Below are 10361 nucleotides of genomic sequence, written 5' to 3' on the forward strand. Positions count from 1 at the left end.
CGGTCTCTGGAGGCTCCGGCTTCGGCCGGTCTCCCGGTCTCGTGTTCACACGTGTACACCCAGGAGTGGCCCTGCTTCCTTTACCTCTCGCGAGCTCAGCTCAGTAGACACAGCCGGGCATGGACAAACGGGGTTAGGCCCCTTCCTCCCCGCTCTCGCATGATTTTTTTCTTTGGGGTTTTTTGGAGACAGGGTCTCGCTGTGTATCTAGCCCAGGCTAGCCTCAAACTCACAGCAGTCCTCCTGCCTCAGCCTCCCGAGTGCTGGGACTATAGGTGTGTGCCAACATGCCTGGCTGGGATTGGTTTATTTTAAAGCCTGAATAACACCGTGAAAACCAATTTTTTTTTTTTAAATGCGGGCTGAGGTCGAGGTATTCCAACCCCTTCTGAGGGCTGCGGTGCAGATTAAATTCGAAACAGCCAGGGGGAAACGGAACAGTTAGCATCTTGTTCTCGTCTATTCAGCGTTAGCAGAGCGAGTTCGCAGCACATAATGCACTGGGTCACACAGCTTCAGCCCTTGGTCCCTCCTTGGCCTGGTCCCCTGCTGTTTGAGAAAGTTCTATCTCCCTACTTCCTATTATCCATCCTTTAGTTTGCTCTTTATTTACCCTTTGAGTTTCTCACCTAAGAGAGACTCTGCGATATTTAAACTGTGCGTCTGATTTCTTTCACTTCACTTTAAGCCTCAAGCTGCATCCTCAAGGCTACGCCTCTTCGTGGCAGCGTAGTACTCCATGGTGTATGAATACCACGTTTGCTCTATCCACTTGTCTGATGCTGGACGTGCGGGCCGCTCTCAGGGTTTAGCTGCTGTATTATATTTGCTGCCTGGGTCACCGTGGCGTGATGTCTTGACCCTTGGGTGAGAGATTTAGACAGTTCCTACCCATGAGGACGGTGAGGTTGCACCGTGATCCCCAACTCCCCACATCGCAGCGGAGGGTAAAGCTGCGTCTCCCCCGAGGAGGCGGCCCCGAGGCCACGGGCTTCTCCTCCAAGGCGCCCCAGCCTCCTTGGCCTGAAAGCTTCACCTGCACCTCCTGGACAGGGCCGGGAGCTCAGCACTGACAGAAAAGAGACACTGCAGAAAGGAGACACCCGGAGCTCTTCCTCCTCAGGCCTCAGGGCTGCTGGGAGAGAAAACAAAACGCTCCGTGAGGCCCCCGCTGCTGCTGCTGCTGCTGCTGCTGCTGCTGCTGCTGCTGCTCCCGCTGCCCTCGCTTTCTGTGCAGAGCGGCTGGGCCCAAGCGTAGCGCCAGACGAACCCCTTCAGTGCCTGGCCTCGGGGGAGAAAGCTGGAGCCCAGGCCCAGGTTTCCCCAGAGGAGGCCGCACTTTCCACGACAGGGAATAAGCAGGCTGGCTGAGCGGCACAGGATGGATCCGCCGCATGCTTGGCCGGAGCAACCTTAAGAGCCAGTCTGTGTTCGTGTGTGGGGTGAGGAGACGGAAGGAGGCAGCCGCCACAGCTGCAATCGCAACTTTTCCCAGGAAAGGACTTTTCAAAACGTTGTCTGGGTGTGGCGGTGTCATCCCAGCACTGCGGGAGGCTGAGGCAGGAGAATCGCCTGAGTTCAAGGCCAGCGCGAACTGCATGGCGGGATCCTGTCTCAGACAATTTGCATTTGTCGTTCATGTCATCCATGGGTCCCAGGCGCCGCTGCACTTGCTGTGAAGTGAATCTGCTCTTTCCACAACTCACGCAACTCTGAGCACCACACTAACGTGTCAGGCGCAAAGGGGACTAAAAGCCTGCAGTGTCCGAGCGGCTGTGCAGGCAGAGAGCTTTCAGAGCGCAGGAGGCGCCCAGCGCAAGCTTCCTCGGCTGCGCGGGCTCCCGGGCTCCCGGCGAGGCAACGATGGGGGGCTCTGAGCCGCGCTTGCTCCCCGACAGGCTACAGCCGTCAGCCCTGATTTCCAGGCAGCATCGTGCAGCCCGGAGAGGTCTGCACAGCCCACAGCCGCCTCGGAAGGCCTTGCACGGCCTCTGCCAGGACCGCCTCTCCCTGGAAGTAAGGCCGGACGGGAACAGAAGCCCTCGCGTGGTGTTCAGGGTGTCCTAGGCGGGCCGGGCCCCAGATAAGCCTGTCTGAGATCGCCAGACAGACGGGGCCTTTGGGGCGGCCCTTGTAGCACATGGGGTGGGGGGGTGCTCAGTTAGAAAGCAGTGACAGGGCCGGGGATCAGGCTCAGTGGTTCCTCCGCGTGCCTTGTAAGTGCAGGGTCCTGAGTTCGAATCCCGGTACCAAAACAATAAATGCTTTAAAATAAAGTAATAACGTTTTGCATATTAGTAAATAATAGCATTGACGTCATATTTCAAATAAGTGATGCTGTACTTTATGGTGAGCACCTGTGAAGCGGAGGACTCGGGTTTTGCCGAACGACCCACGGGAGCACCGACAACACCCAAACGAGCGCACACTCGGTAGCGAAGGCCCGCGGCGTCCAACCAGAGTCTTCAGAACTCACCGCGCCGCATGTGAGATCAATGCTTTCCGAGTTCGGTACCTGGCGCCTTCGTCGCCTTTGCGGGGACCACCCCTGCCCACTTCTGCGGCCGCTCCTGCCTCCCAAGGCCTCGGTCCACCCTGATTCCGGGGAAGAAGTCATGGCCGAGGCCCCCGGAGCACTGCGCGCTCGAGGAGCGGGGGACGGGGGGGACCATGCTGCAGGAAACGGGACCCCGAGAAACCCAGGCCGGATTCGGGCTTTGAGGAGTTGTGCCAAGGTTCCGGAAGCAGGGGACGTGACCGTTTGAATGAATGTCGCTTTTCGTGCGGGAATAAACGTAGATCGTTGCCTGTGAACAAGTAAGAACCTCCTGAGAGCAAGCTATTGTGTCTCCTGGAGCAGAGGGAAGGGAAGACCCGGCGTTATTTTCGAGGCAGCATGGTATTTAGCCAGAGGCCCGTGGCCGGGGACACCTCAGCAGCAGAGCCCTTGCCAGCATAGGCAATGTCCCGGGTTCAACCCCCCGTGCAGCGAGCGCACACACGCACACGCACACGCACGCACACACACGGACGTGCGTGAGTCTATGTGGAGCGCCTGCTCCCGAGTTTCGACCCAGACCCACGGGACGAGGCTCCCGGATGCGGTGCAAAACGCTGCTTCCCCTCCTGAGACTGCCTGCCACTCCGGCACCTGCCCCGCTCTGGACTCTCTTTGTAGATCTTTCACTGACTTAAAATTATACTCTAACTTACTAACTTGCTCGTCATTTGACTCAAAAACACACGGCGCATGGAGCCCAGCTAGAAGTCCACCAAAATCCTCGGGGAACCGCAGGGAGACTTTGGAAAGGCGACTGGATTTTGCAGCTGAGAGCAGGCTTGCTGTTAGGGGGCGGGGTTTGGCACGAAGAGGCGGTCGCTGGGGGCGTGGCCTGGAAGGATTTATCTCCCTCCCGCCTCCTCCCTTGCTCCACCCACTTCCTATGCGCCATGCTGTGAGCGGTTCTGCTCCCCCAGACCCCTATGCCAGGCCTCCCTGCCTTGGAGCTACCAACTATGGCCTGACCCTATGCCAATCAAACCTCCCTCCTTTAACTTGCAAGTACTGGGTATTTTTTTCCGAGCAGGGAGGAAAGCAACTCAGACATAAGGCAGTTTTTCCTCTTCTTTCCACTGGACCCTCAGTGCTTAGAACAGTAAGTAGGACATGCCATGAAATCAGTAAACATCTGTTAAATAAACAAATGGTTCAAATAATGCCTTCTGTGCAGGTGAACATAAAATCCAGCTCAAAGAACCATTAAGTAATTGGCACAAAATTATTGGGGAATGTTCATTTTACTGGCACTCTTCCTTAAAAAGTGCTCAACTTTACAGATAACAAAAATAAATGCTAATTTAAATTACACCGAGAAGCCCGAAGTCTTAGAACATATGAGAAGGGGCCAGAACTCCTGCAGGAGGTGGAGGGGTGGTGAGGAGGTGTACGCAGGAGGGGAAACACCATGGGATGCGCCATTCCCAGGCACGGCTCCTGGCCTGACCACAGGCTTCTCAGTCTCTAAACGTGGGCTAAGCACATCGCTCTTCTGTATAAAGTACCCAGGCTGAGGCATTTTGTTACAGTAACGCACAACAGACTACGAGAGGGGAACTGACCAAGTAAGCAAATCTATTAACCCTAAGATGGAGCCAGGATTCGCAGTGTGAGAGAAGGGTTACAAATATGGAAAGAGACCAACCCAGAATCCTATGGATCCTGTGGTGATGGAGAAGAATTTGTTATTATCATTTGATTTCTACATTTTAGATATATATACTGACAACGTGCATCACAGAATATTTGTAAATGCCCCTCCTTTCCTTTCCCCTCCCACTCCCTTGTTCCCCTTCTCATTTGAACATTTTCTTCCCATTAAGGATTAGGTATTAATTCATAATTTGTTTTTCATGCTTTTTTCTTTGGGGAGGGTGAGACAGGGTCTCACTATGTAGTTGAGACTGACTTGTAGCACAGGCTGATCTCAAACACACAGCGATCCTCCTGCCTCAGCCTCCCGAGTGCTGGGATTACAGGCGTGCTGACCATGCTCGGCTGGTTTTTTGTTTTTGTTTTTTGGGGTTTTTGTTTTTTTTTCAGTACCGGGGATTGAACTCAGGTCCTTGCACTTGCAAGGTGCTTTAGCACCACTGAGCTAAATCCCCAGCCCTCATAATTTGTTTTAAAGAAATAAATATCAGTGTAAATATGTGTCTGTTTACTAAGGCTGCAGGAACACACAATAGCAAGGAGTGCAGAGAGCACTCAGATTCTGGCTTCTAAATCCTGTTCTCCCCACCAGTTTCCCAGAGCAAAAGCAAAATGAGGCTGCAACATCTCTCTGCGTCAGGAAGCAGGACAATCTCACCAAAGGTGGAGCTAAGTCACAGGAACAAGCAGGCGCACCGGTAAGCAGCTTCCTCTGGCCACGTCTGGGATGATCTAAAGACCAAAATAAACAAGGATGGTAGCTGATCGTGACTTACTGAATCCAGCATAGATCCATGAATCTATAGTGATATAACTAAAGGAAACAGACTGATCAAATTCATACTCACTCCAGGAGAAATATTTATGTGATTCTGTAGTGAGATACCACAAAACATTTACTGAATACAATGGGAAAAGGCTACATTGCAGTGGAGAACCCTGGGGGTGACTGCTTTAATCAGATGACCAGAGTGAACACAGTAAAAAGATAAATCAAAAGCGTGAGGAACTGGCAGAGTGCGGAGAAAACCCACAGAGGGGACGGAATCCAGATGGACACCGCTGTCTAGAATATACAGAGAACCCAAGGGGATCGGAGCCCCCAGATTTGAAGACCCAGTGCAGAAACGGTCCTCTGAAATGAAGGACACTGCTCAGACGAAGAACTGGAAATAGCAGATGAACATACGAGGAAATGACAGACACCACTGGTCGTTCAAGAGGTGCAAATCTGAGCAGCCCTGAGATTCCGCCTCACGCCAGAAAGAACGGCTGCTATCGGGAAATCAACCAGTAGCAAATGCCAGAGGGGATGTGGGGAAGTGGACCCCGATCCGCTGCTGGTGAGAGTGCAGGCTGTGTGGAGATTTCTCCAGGGACTGCAGCAGGAGGTTCCGTTTGACCCAGCTGTACCTCTTCTCCATATCTTCCCAAGAGAGTCGGGGGCATCATACCACGGTGAGGTGTGCACGCTCATGTGTGTAGCAGCACAGTTTGCGGTAGCTGAATCTTGGAGGCAGCCCAAAGCCACTGATGAGTGAATAAAGATGTGGTTTTAGCCGGGCATGGTGGTGCACACCTGTAATCCCAGCACTCGGGAGGCTGAGGCAGGAGGATCGCTGTGAGTTCAAGACCAGCCTGGGCTACATAGTGAAGTCAGTCTCAACTACATAGTGAGACCCTGTCTCAAAATAGAAGAAGAAAGAAGAAGAAGAAGAAGAAGAAAGAAGAAGAAGAAGGAGGAGGAGGAGGAGGAGGAGGAGGAGGAGGAGGAAGAAGGAAGAAGAAGAAGAAGAAGAAGAAGAAGAAGAAGAAGAAGAAGAAGAGGAAGAAGAAGTGTTTTAATACAATGGAGTGCTACTCTGCCACAAAGAAGGATGAGTTTCAGACATTTATAGCTAAGTGGATGGACCTTGAGACCATGCTCAAGTGAAATAAGTCAGACACACATTTAAACACCACACTGTTTCTCTGGTGGGAGAAACTGAACGTGGAAATAAGCAGTGATATTTATAATGGGTGTTGGAAAATGGGAAGAAAGCGTTCAAATGGGAAGGGGAACAAGGGAGGAGGGGGGAAAGGAAGGGACAAAAAAGTGAAAATAGAAGGAAAAAAGAAGACTTTTGTACACGGGGAGGGTAGGGGGTTGAGGGGGGGAATGGAATAAAATAAATAAATTGTTAGATAAATTTGTTACACCCCCAAAAAATCACGAGCAGGTTCTGATGAGCACAGCATTGCTTCTACTATACTCCTGCAAAATACACGGGATCTGAATAGAAGTACTAGCAAATGTGAGGCAAACCAAATGAAAGGACATTGTCTTAGACACCTTCCTTGTCACTGGGACAAAATGCCTGACAGCAGCAATTTAAAGGGGGGGGTGTTAGCTGTGTGTGGTGGCGCACACCTGTAATCCCAGCACTCGGGAGGCTGAGGCAGGAGGATCGCTGTGAGTTTGGGACCAGCCTGGGCTACATAGTGAGTTCCAGGTCAGTCTCAATTACATAGTGAGACCCTGTCTCAAAAAAAAAAAAAAAAAAAGAAAAGAAAGTAAGAAAGTGAGGGGGGTTTATGTTGGTTCAGGTTTCAGTCCATAATTAGCTGGCTCTGGGCAGGACAGGATGGCAGAGGGGTATGGAGGAGGGGCACTACTGAAGACATGGAGATAGGAAGCAGAGGGTCAAGGATGGAGCCCAGAAGTAATACAAGCCCTTCCGGGTCACACCCACCAGGTCCTGCCTCTTCCTACCAAGCCCCACCTCCCAGCAGCACTCAGCTATGATGCCTCTATAACCCAGTCACCCTTCAGAGGACCAGCCTGTGATCCTATGGGCTTTGGGGGACATCTAAATAGAGACCATAGTGGATATTTTACAAAATATTCAGTCTACTTTTTCTTTTAAAGAGCATCCAGTTCATAATCATGAAGGAAAGCAGAAGAAACCATTTCAAATGGGAAGAGGTTCAAGAGCCACCTCAACCATGATTCTGGACCTTCACTCCTGAGGACGTGTTAGCGACAATGGACAGAATGGGAATAGAGTCAGAGGGTTGGACAGCAGAGTTCACATCCTGATGCCAGTGCTCTGTAGGACAGTGTCGTGTTTGTAAGATGGGTAACCTAAAGTCTCCAGGGATGACATGTTGACAACCTAATCCCAAATAGTTTGGGCAGGGGAGTTCTACTTGCAACTTTTCTATATAAGATAAAGTTTCAAACTGATGTTTAAATGAACATTAAAAAAAAAAAAAAAAAAACCCAGGCCAGACTTAGTGGCATACACCTGTGATTCTAGCACTCAGGAAGGCTGAGGCAGGAGAAATGCCTATGGCCAACCTGGCCTGCATAGTGAGTTCAAGTCCAGCCTAAACTACATACTGAGACCCTGTCCCAAAACACCAAAAAAAAAAAACAAAAACTCATACAATTTTGGTTCCTAAAGTTTTTCCTTAGCCAAGAAGATATTTCCTTCTCCTCTTCAAATAAAAGGTGCAGCAAGATAGCGCCGCACTCAACCTCCAGGCTCCCCGGAGCCTTCCCTTCCATTCTCCTTATCAGTATCCAGCAGCACAGCCGGACCCAACTCTACCTGCAGACCTAAGCGGCAGCTCTGTGGGGAAACGGGAGACCGAGGGAAACCGACGAACAGGATTTCCTGCTCAGCAGTGAATGCCCCTGCTGTCTGCACCCCAGGACCGCTTGTTCACCCCGAGCCTCTCCTCCTCTCCATTTTGCTGAGCTCCATGAGAAAGTATCCCCATTCCTCTGAGTGCTGAGCAAAGCAGCGTCTCTCTCTAAGTAGGCCACGGGCCCTGCCCAAATTTGGAGAAACATTTAAGAACGAGTCAAAACTGAAAGTTTTGGCTCCAACTCAAGATGAGAAGGATAAACAAACCCTGCCCAAATGGAATCTAGTTCTGATGTGTTTGCCTCCCTTTCTAATTAGAGCCAAATGTTTGACTATTTCCCAAATTACCTCGATGAGATCCACTGTGATTTGGCCTTACAAAAGCAAAGGAGCTGATATTTGTACTGTTCATCAATTTATTTGAATGCAGGCTGGTTTTTGAGCTTATTTGCCATGGGATGTCATGAATGTCCACCCAAAAAGCGCTGATTGATTTTTTTTTTTTTTTTTTTGGTTTTTTTAGACAGGGTCTCCCTGTGTAGTTGAGACTGACCTGGAACTCACTATGCAGCCCAGGGTGATCTTGAACTCACAGCGATCCTCCTGCCTCAGCCTCCCAAGTGCTGGGATTACAGGTGTGTGCCCCTACGCCCAGCTTGTGATTGGTGATCTTACTGGCATGTCTGCTTCCGGGCCACACAAAGGGCAGCAGAAGCCCGCAGTGGAGAAAATGCCCCCTCACCTAAATTGCTGCTGATGTTTCTCCCTGGCACGAGTATAAAGGTGCCAGGGAAAAGGATTCCAGGATGTCAGCACTCAGTTAGCATCCACAGTGGCAAAGTGAAATCTTCCTCTTGATCGTATTTAAAAACTAGTAGCGATATTCATCTCAAACTCCCCAGAAGTGTGTTTCAAAGTGTGCTGCAGGTTTTACCCCATTTCCTCAGCTCGAGGTGGATAAAAGTAGCCCCATTCTATAAGTCAGGAAATGGAGACTCAGAGATTGTACTGGGATTCACCCACTATTAGAAGGAGACAATGGAGAGGTGCTTGTATTAAGGTGATCTTCGATGACCAAAGAAGTCAATCTCTGCGATTATTATGTTTATAACTCTGCTAACAATGGGTATCGCCAAGTTCAAATGAGTTTGAATTTTCCAAGTCTATCGAATGCCTCAAGAATCATGTCTGTGGAGGCTGCGAGTTCCACAAAATAGGAGCTAAAAAGGTTAATTTATTCTGACAGAAGGATGATTAATACAAGATAAAATTACCTATCGCTAATTAACCTAATCCATTACTGAGTTCTTAACAAGCAGGGTAGAGGCGTCAAACCTGCCACTCAGAATTCAGCTGAGGACGTCTGGGGTCTGGAAGCGGCCCTCCTTGTTTGTTAGCCCCTGGGAGTGCTTAAAAGCAGGCTCATAATTCAGCCAGAGCCTTCGTTTCTTCTTTATTCAAATCTCTGTGAAGAGAACTATGAGGCATAAATTAATACCTTGTAAGATCAAATTAAAAAATAGTCTTTAAAGGATTCTTTTTTTAATCATCCTAAACTCGTGTATATACAAAGGTCTGATAATAAACACCGTTAAAATATGACTCCAACGGGCCTCTCTCACGTTGTCACCTCTCCTGCCACCGCGCCACGCCCGAAGTCAAGCGAGTTGGGAATCTAAGCCACTAATCGTATTTTTGGTACTATTTTTAGTGCTGCTTTTGAAGAGATTTTGAAGTCCGCTGGCTGGCAGAGCTCAGAAAAGTGGATCGAAAGAGACGGTACCTTGAGAAGCCCAAGAAGATGCAAGAGAAACTTCGAACCTGCCCCCCAGAGGAATGAAGGACCCTAACCTCGCCTCCAAACCCTTGCTGAGCTCTGGGGCGGTAATTAGGCTGCGCGGTGGGGGCCCCATGAGTGGGACCAGCGCCTTTTCTAGAAGAGACACGCGGCGTACAAGGGGCCCTTGCCTGTAATCCCAGCACTCTGCAGGCTGAGGCAGGAGGATCCTGAGTTGGAGGCCAGTGTGGGCTACACAGCAAGTCCCAGGTCAGCCCGGAGCAGAGGAGGAGGATGGGGGAGGAGGAGGAAGGGGAGAGGCAGAGGGGAAGGGGGGAAGAGGAGGAGAGGACACCGCCGGCCCTCACCTCCTCTGCTTTGCGAAGAGGACGCAGCGAGGGGACAGAGCAGGAAGGGTGGCCTCACCCGACACCCGCCCGGGTTCCAGAGCCTCGCTCTCGCAATTCCCAGCTAGTCCCGAACTGCGGGAAGCACGTTGGCTGAGTTAGCACCGGGCGCAGTTTTCGGGACCGCAGCCTGACCTAAGATACGCACTGATCGTGGGGATCGGAGGGGCGCGTTCACGTCAGGTTCGGTGTGAAGAGGACGGACGCTGTCGTTTAGACCTAAATACGCCCCTCAGCCTCGGCGCTGGGAAGGTGATTGGATTCGGGGCGCAACAACGGGCTCGCGGCTAGGAGGCGGGGCCTGACCCGGGGACTCCAGCCCGGCCCTAGCCCGC

At 51.0% G+C, this 10361-nt stretch overlaps 1 long non-coding RNA gene across 1 annotated transcript; it reads right to left on the minus strand.

Annotated features, from left to right (window-relative positions):
- Window positions 1–1762: 1762 nt before the first annotated feature.
- LOC104871326 lies at window positions 1763–10355 on the minus strand. The gene is made up of 4 exons (XR_004518624.1): window positions 9988–10355; window positions 9178–9319; window positions 4869–4942; window positions 1763–2807 (listed from the first exon to the last, which is right to left on the minus strand). It is a non-coding gene; the product is annotated as an uncharacterized LOC104871326 (long non-coding RNA).
- Window positions 10356–10361: the final 6 nt, after the last annotated feature.

Source organism: Fukomys damarensis, unplaced genomic scaffold (genome assembly GCF_012274545.1).
Source record: "Fukomys damarensis isolate Sample0158 unplaced genomic scaffold, DMR_v1.0_HiC HiC_scaffold_3, whole genome shotgun sequence".
NCBI classification, from domain to species: domain Eukaryota; kingdom Metazoa; phylum Chordata; class Mammalia; order Rodentia; family Bathyergidae; genus Fukomys; species Fukomys damarensis.